The sequence below is a fragment of the Aquila chrysaetos genome, chromosome 10 (assembly GCF_900496995.4).
Source record: "Aquila chrysaetos chrysaetos chromosome 10, bAquChr1.4, whole genome shotgun sequence".
NCBI classification, from domain to species: Eukaryota; Metazoa; Chordata; class Aves; order Accipitriformes; family Accipitridae; genus Aquila; species Aquila chrysaetos.
The window spans coordinates 1,539,131-1,547,168 of NC_044013.1; the positions used below are offsets into that span (position 1 = coordinate 1,539,131).

At 39.1% G+C, this 8,038-nt stretch overlaps 1 long non-coding RNA gene across 1 annotated transcript; it reads left to right on the forward strand.

The window, feature by feature from the left end:
• Nucleotides 1–274: 274 nt before the first annotated feature.
• Nucleotides 275–7,693, forward strand: LOC115347481. The gene is made up of 3 exons (XR_003925502.1): nucleotides 275–345; nucleotides 5,807–5,858; nucleotides 7,585–7,693. It is a non-coding gene; the product is annotated as an uncharacterized LOC115347481 (long non-coding RNA).
• Nucleotides 7,694–8,038: the final 345 nt, after the last annotated feature.

Sequence of the window (8,038 nt, forward strand, 5' to 3'; positions counted from 1 at the left end):
GGGAAGTGGAGGTGGGGGAATCACCACTCGGGGACTAACTGGGCATCGGCCGGCAGGTGGTGAGCAATTGCATTGTGCATCACTTGTATATTCCAATCCTTTTATTATTCCTATTGTCATTTTATTAGTGTTATCATTATCATTATTAGTTTCTTCTTTTCTGTTCTATTAAACTGTTCTCATCTCAACTCACGAGTTTTACTTTTTTTTCCCCGATTCTCTCCCCCATCCCACTGGGTGGGGGGGGAAGTGAGTGAGCGGCTGTGTGGTGCTTAGTTGCTGGCTGGGGTTAAACCGTGACAGCAAGATCGTTGAGGTGAAATAACAACCAATCATCAAGAAAAGGTAAGAAGGGAAGAACTTTATTTCTGAAGATGACAACATTATCCAGTGCCACCAGACAAAAGCACACAAATGAAACCAGCTCAAAGCCAGCCCTTTCTGAACACTACACTGAACTGGCAACCAGATAGAACTGCTTACTAATTAACAGACTGGGTTGTTGGTTTTTTTCTTTTAAAAATCACACTTAAAGTAACTGTGCACATGCTAACTGGGATTTGGCTTTTATAACAGACCCAGCTGAACTGCTGACATGGCTTGTTGAATCTAGGTGTCAATTCACATCCCAAGGCCATCATCTCACAGATAGAGTGCATAACTAAAAACATGGTGTGTCACACATAGGTGAAATAGGACTATCTGAACAGAATATGGCTTATAAGACTGACACATAGCACTCAAGCATACCAAGACTCTAGACATAGTCTGGTCGCTAAACCACACGAGCCTGATGCATGGTAATGTAGTACTGGCTAGAGAAAGAACCCCCACCCCAAGCTGTGGAAATGAGGTCTGCAATTGTCTGGCTCAGACTTTATAATCTCACCAAGATAAACCCCTGGTTAGTAAGAGTCACACACTCACGCAGCTGGAATTCTGGTCCATGCTATTATGTCGCCCATTGTATTAATAACAGGACATGGGTTGAAGTGCTGAACTTCCAGCAATGAAAGTCTGAGTAATTATGGTGCAAGTCAAATGGCTGAGAACCACTAACCAGAGTTGTCAGAACTACAGGAGGAACAGTGCAGTTACGAGGACACAGCTGGAGTATACACATAGACTCCAGCTTTGGGTGGGGAAAAAAAAAAGAGAGAAAAAGAAATTTTCATTTTTAAATACAAATACTTCTTCAGCTCCATTTAGTAACAGTCACTGCATCTCAAGCACTGACAAATTCAAACTATTCTGAACAAAACTGAGGTGAACGTTAAAGTCTGCAGACAATTCTGTGTCAGATTTCAAGGTGTTCAACCTTAACAGCTTCCACTGATCGTATATGGGAGAGCTGGAACAGAGAAAGATAGCCTCTAAGAAAAGGTTTTACGGGACAAATGCATTAATTTCCATTCAGAAACCAGTGGGGAGTAAGTCTTCCGTTCACTTTGCCAATAAACTCCCAACTCCTCATGACCTGAGCAAGGAAAGGTGGTAACACAGCTTGTCTTACTGCAGTCCAAGTGAGAGGTGAGAAAGCCACCGTCACAGGAAGGACTCATCTCTGGTACAATCTCTGATGCATATCCAAAAGTCCTATCAGTCACAAACAATCAGATACAAAATCTTTTGTGAACTTTAAAACTACAGGCAAAGATTTTACAGTTTTTTACATTGTCAGTAGCTACTGACTTAAAATCAACAGTCCTTCAAAGCAGTGAACAGTCCAATCTCTGCAAAGAAGCTGGCAATTTCTACCAAGGCACTCAGTTCCTTCTTGTACTATGAACTACAGTTCTCTAAAGTGACCAGAAAGAAAAGAGCTTTCATTCAGTCTACGTACTGCCCAGCTTCCTTAGTCACACAGTCTGTCTAAAACCAATGTATTATTTGCAGAATAATCATTAGGACATGAACTCATCTCAACAACTGAGCAGGGCAGTTAAGATTGCTAACTGGGGCACCTACTTCTAATGACACGAATACACTGATCCAAATATCTCTGGTACAAGAGTGGGAGAAGCAGAGGATTAATAATTGCAACTAAATCCTAACCTCTGTGGCAAGGAGAACATAGGGTATATGGCAGCCAAAAATTGTAGTCTGGGTCCTTCTCCCAGCAACCACAAAATGCCACAGGAATACCCACCTCAAAAATGAAGTTGCTGTGTCTTTTTGTCTGTCTTTCATGTGAGAAAGTCATAGCAGTAATATCAAGTTTGACCATCGGATACTGAGAAAAGGGGGTTTACCATTTACTTGAACTGTGTGCAATATGCAGGACAATTACAAACAAGCTCCTGTGGTATCTTCAGTATAAATACCAAACAAAATAATAAACACCACAAAACCGTAGGACCTGGGAGTGGAAGAGTTACTCTGCAATGCCCAAAAGAACATGAGGCACTGAAGGGGCAACGAGGTCATACTCCTTACACTAGAATGTGCACTGGGGGAAAAAGAAAGAAAAAGTCAGAAAAGCAGCTAGATAAAATCTCAGAAAGCCTGAACAAATTAGAAATGCTTTTGTGTGGCTGAATGAACACTTAGACAAAAGCTGTCACAGTAGAGATGCTCCACAGAAACTTTAGCACTGTCTCCTCTCTCAGCCTTGTGACTTTAGGAGATTACACAGCCACAAGAATCATTCCAGAACTTCAGTGCTGCCTCAGCACTATCTTTTGGTTTTTTTAAGAGTTATCCCTTGCACTAAGAACAGTTTCAAATTGCCTGGCACCTCCCCCGGTTTGACAGAATTCAAGTATCTGCAGAACAACTTTCTGCAATCCTAGACCCAATGTCATCAGCTTTATGTAGTGCAATTTGTCAGGTGGAAACAGAACACTGCAGAAAAACATAATACAGCTACATATGAAAATGAGTAAAGCTCCTGATGGAGTTCTCTGAAGGAGAAGAATTCTGTATTTGGCTTGTCTGGAGCGTACCATGTACCACAGCAAGACAGAAGCATTTGGTTTTCTTCCAGAGATGTTTGCCTGAGTGCTGTGGAAGCCTGACAGCTTTTTATTTTCTGTGTGGCTTGAAGCCTGTTATCAGAGCAAACACAGTCCTGCTCATTTATAAAGGGGATTTGGAATTCTTTGATGGGTGCCAATACTGGCTATCATGCTTTGGATTTGTTTTCTGTGTGCACTGTAATGCACTAGTATTTTGCTTCAGTTCTGTATAATTCAGTATTTCTTTCTTTCCCCCACTGTGTCCTAAAATAACACTTTTTATTCCTAATCCCTAACTGTCATTCTGGGGAAAAATATGTATGGAAAATTATTATGCTGGGAAGATGTATTTAAATCATTGCCAAAAATGCACAATTTTAAAATAGTAAGAGCAAAAGCAAAGTACTGTGGCTTTTGGCCAGAAGAAATTTTCACTCCAAAAATTTTATTTCATATACACAATAATTTCCCCAAAGAAATAATGCTGTTCTCATTTATGGGATGGGATGGATCTTTTCTGAACACTGGCACAAAACTTAAGATTAACTGACATGAAGCATAATTTAACTTCGGTTCTCTTGATGAGGCATCCATTGGCTGCTTCTCCTGAACTATGAAGAATAAACAATTAACTTCAGATGGAAATATGAAATCTAAATTACAGTTGCTAAACCTAAGCACAGCAAAGAGAAGATTCTATTATAATAAGATATATTCAAACTACATACATAGCACCTTTAATTTAGGAGGGTGGGCTCATTAGGAATGGCAGAGATGTGGATAGATTATGAAGTTTAGTATTTCTTTATATTCCTCAAACTTGATCGTGAGCAGCACAAGACTACCTTGTTTTGTCTCAAAGTTTATACACAGAAAATCTTAAACAGCTTCTCAACTGTATATGCGTCTCTCCTATAGATACAACTTGCCTCATGTTCCACTGGGCCTGTTTTCCATCCTAAATCTTCCAAAAATTACTCACTCATCTACTGGAGAGGAGACCAGGAACTGTGCTTGAAACTTCAACAGATAATACAAGTAGCTTGGCAAGTGGGCCTAGAGCCGTGATAAAATATGACTGGCTTTTTATTTCCACTCTGGAGAGTACAATTCACTTACAGAGTATGGATCAGTGAGAGACAGATGCCAATACATCAATACGCTGATACAAAATACTTGAGACAAAGCAGTCAGTCTGTTAAGTGAAACTACTTTCAAAGCATCTTTTCATTAGCAAACTCTTACTCATTCTTATCCTGAGTATAATTACTACTTGACATATTGTTTCCCTGAAGTTCAGTTTACTTTTCCACCCACCTGCCCTGACGTGGTCGAGCTATAACTGAAAGTGCTAAAAAACCACACTGAAACACAGCCTTGCTAGATTTTCCCGTTTTAAAGGTTTTACTCAACTGGCAGAACCTAAAGGGAAAGCTTCCTAGACATATTCCCCCCATGTAGTCTGTAAACTCCCCCAAAAACTCAGATCAAAGCAAATCACATTTAACTGGACAGATGTGATCTTCCAGAATACCCTGATCTAGCTCATCAAACCACCCAACTCTCCCCCTTGTGAGCACACCATTTTTTTCTCTTTTATAAAGACTGCAGTTTAACTATATTCAGATGTACCTGTTTCATCTCAGGAGGCACAGCTGACATTCTCAACTCTCCCAAACCTCCTGCTGCTTTGCTGCATAGTGGTATTACTTCTACAGTCATCACTAGGACAACACAGCTGAGAAAACTTCCCTTACTATAATGAACTGGCCTAGCCCTTCATCACATTTCTTCTTTGTAGGAGACATTAAGCAGTGAATTACCTTGAAAAGTTATTAGTGTAGCTACATCACAAGGTCATCATTCCACATTTGCTGCTTTATCTGCATGGCAGTGTCCAACTGCAGCCTACATTTCTACAAAAGCTGTTCCAAAAGTATGCTGTTTTCCTTGCTAAGTACATAAAAAGTACCAATGGTTAAGTGGGTACTGCAGAGAATGAGATTTGAAGTTATTTTATCTATTAAAAATCTCAATTTATCAATGCTGTTAAAGTGGTCCATATTATGCACATAGCAAAAAGTGAAGAAAAAGTTACTTATCGTCTCTGTGAGATAGTACTGAAACACTGGATGGTATTCAAACATATGTAAGTACAACCTTAGAAGAAGAAAGAATGGAAACACTCCAGTTAGATTTCCAAATCAGCCATTGTTTTGCTTTATTCAGTTTCTTGAAGTTCCACCTCTGTGATGAGCAACTTCGCTCTGTTTCATAACAAATAAAGGGGTTTTGAAAAGTATTCTTTTCATCTGGTAGAAGCTGCAATACAGAAATCACAGTTTAAATATTTATTTTAAAACATGTGAAACAGAAGAGCAGGTCCCAGTATTCCCTCCACTTTACTGAGGAAGGCTGTAACCTGCCAGACTAGTCATGCTTTCTCACCCTTTTCCCCATGTAAACCTTGCTTTTTTTGTTTTTTAAACAGTACAGCTTGTTTCCTGAACAAAATGAAACACACATAGGAAAATGTGCACAAATGAACATCAAGTAAGAAGGGATTAAGCAGATCCAAAGCCCAGAATCAAGAGACAGGTGGGAGTCACTCTGTGCATGTGGGATCTCTGATGAATGACCAAGCATGACTATGGGACATGGAAAGCCACTCTGGTTTTCAGAAGTGGAAGGACCCTGCCTTCTGTCCAGCTCAGTGAGAGCTGCAGACACCAGCATCTCTTTAATGTTGAGCAGAACAGTAGTGCTGAGCACTGGAGAGAAGGAAAACTGTTATCGTTGTGTGCTGGTCTGGCTCTGTGAGGGCTCTCAAACTGTCTGCTTTTTTGCAGGTAACAGAACAAATCTACTTCACCATCACACTGCAAGGAAAGACTCAAGACAGTAAGTATTTTAACAGTCATGTCTACAGTATGCAGAAAAATCACTAAAACTCCATGTCATTAATTCATCAATGGACTTCATATAAATAAGAGCTAATTCCTCAGTTTGTATTAGTTGACTTAAGACTCAGCTTTTAAGTCTTGGACTTCTTTTGGCTGGGGAGCTGCATGACACACCTCCTGTCCCAAACCACTCTTCCTGCTTAAAAATTGATTAGAGTTTTATTCTGAGATCAAGTTCTCACATTTTGAATCCAACTATGCCAGACATGCTTTGAAGATACGTCATTAACGGGCTTGGGGCTGCTTCCCAATCTTCATTCTTCTAATTTTAAGTGACTTAGAATTTTACCACACCAGGATGTCCTTTAACAGACAGTCATATTATTGTGGCAGCGCTCCATGTTTCAGAGCATCCGTTTAATCACAAGCATTGCTCTTGGACAGTTTCAAATGTCTTCCATTTATATTCAACAATGACATTTCACTATTGCCTCGCATATGGTCAACTCACATGCAGTTAGAATGTATCATTTCAGCATGTCACATGGGAAATGGAGTAAACTAAATAAAAATCTGATTGATAAAGAACCAGTATGTTCACAGGGCCCTAATTAAACCCACTTCTGGTGCATTAAGGGGGAGGAAAGAATTTATAAGATAGACTAGATTTTTTTCCAAAAGCATGTAAATAATTTATGAACTCAAGTTCTAATGGAAAGCAGGTGGGACTTGTACTATAAATGGCTCCAGCTCTAGAAAACAGAAATGTTCATTGAACATACCCTGTCAGTTAACCACAGAAAATTCCTCTTAAAAAGTACAAAATCCAGAAATGTTTAATGTTTTTGGCAGAGGATAATTCTAGCATGTTCAATTGCATCATCTTAAATAGCACCCAGAAACAAATGGTAGCAGTATATGCTATGTTAGAAACTTCTATAAGATTTCAAACATTCTTGCACTGCTTCTTTTTACTGTAAAAAAGCAAACAGCCCCAGTGAGAATAACTTGGAAAAATGCAGCAATATTGCAGAAATGCTCACATGCAGAGACAGAATCACAGACAGGTTTTCAAACGTGTGTCATGCTGAATATGAAGGAAATACATTGAAACCCACTGTGACCGATATTTTCAAACTTAGAAATTTTGTTTTCAGTACTCCTGGGCACTCAGCTTCCAGCAACTTCAAGGATACCTCTGCCCATCTACCACTTATTTAGTTGTTTGGCAACTTAGCTTGTCTTTCTGTGTCCTGTATTTATTATACAGTGCCCTTGCAGAATTTCACAAGAGCTGGAATGGAGGGAGAAAGGCTTCTTCTGGAAAGAGTAAAATATTAGCACTTCAAAACAAACAATAACAATTGACTGTATTTCCAAAAATGTACAAGCTTCCATTTGCTTCCAATTTGCATCTTCTTTTGGCTATCATTCGGGAAGGCTATTAGTATTTAAAAAGGGAAATGTGCCAGGAGCTCCTTTTAACACAGTATTCTTAAGCTGGGAGATATCTGATTAGCCCCAGGGAAGTCATGATTTCACAGCAGGGTATTAATGCAGTTTTCCATTAAAGCAGATACATAAAAACAAAGCAGGTCACAGCTTAACAAAATGAATAGTTCAATTACATTTGTAACTAAAGCACATATTATGACTGACATTTTCTATGTGGATTTTTTCAGCTGCAATAAATGCAATAAACATATCCATTAATTTTCTTTTAGCAAAACCTATTCATGGAAAGCCAGTGGTGTCATCTCCTCAGATGTTTCTTTATTTAATCAAGCTGTTGTTCTTACACCAGCAACTGAATTCTTTGAATTTAGCAAATTGTCCAGCAAGGTAAACTTTTAAAACTTCAGAACTTCTAAATCTTTTGAGTCTCAGCTGCAATTGTGTGTAGGACAAACACAGCTCAAAGAAGAGGAACAACAACACTGAACTACACCTGTTCCTGAGCCTTACCAACATTAGAGAAATATTACATATCCACATATCTATATTCCCCTCTTTTCATTGCTTTCTAAGCTGTCTGAGCTTTCTGTGTATCTCAGCTCAAACAAATAAACTTCGGCTGCATTCTTATTTTATTAAGGCCTGGTACAGAAGACTAATTGTTGTTATTATTACTACTGATCTAGTGGAAGGTATCCCTGCCCATGGCTGATCTTTAAGGTC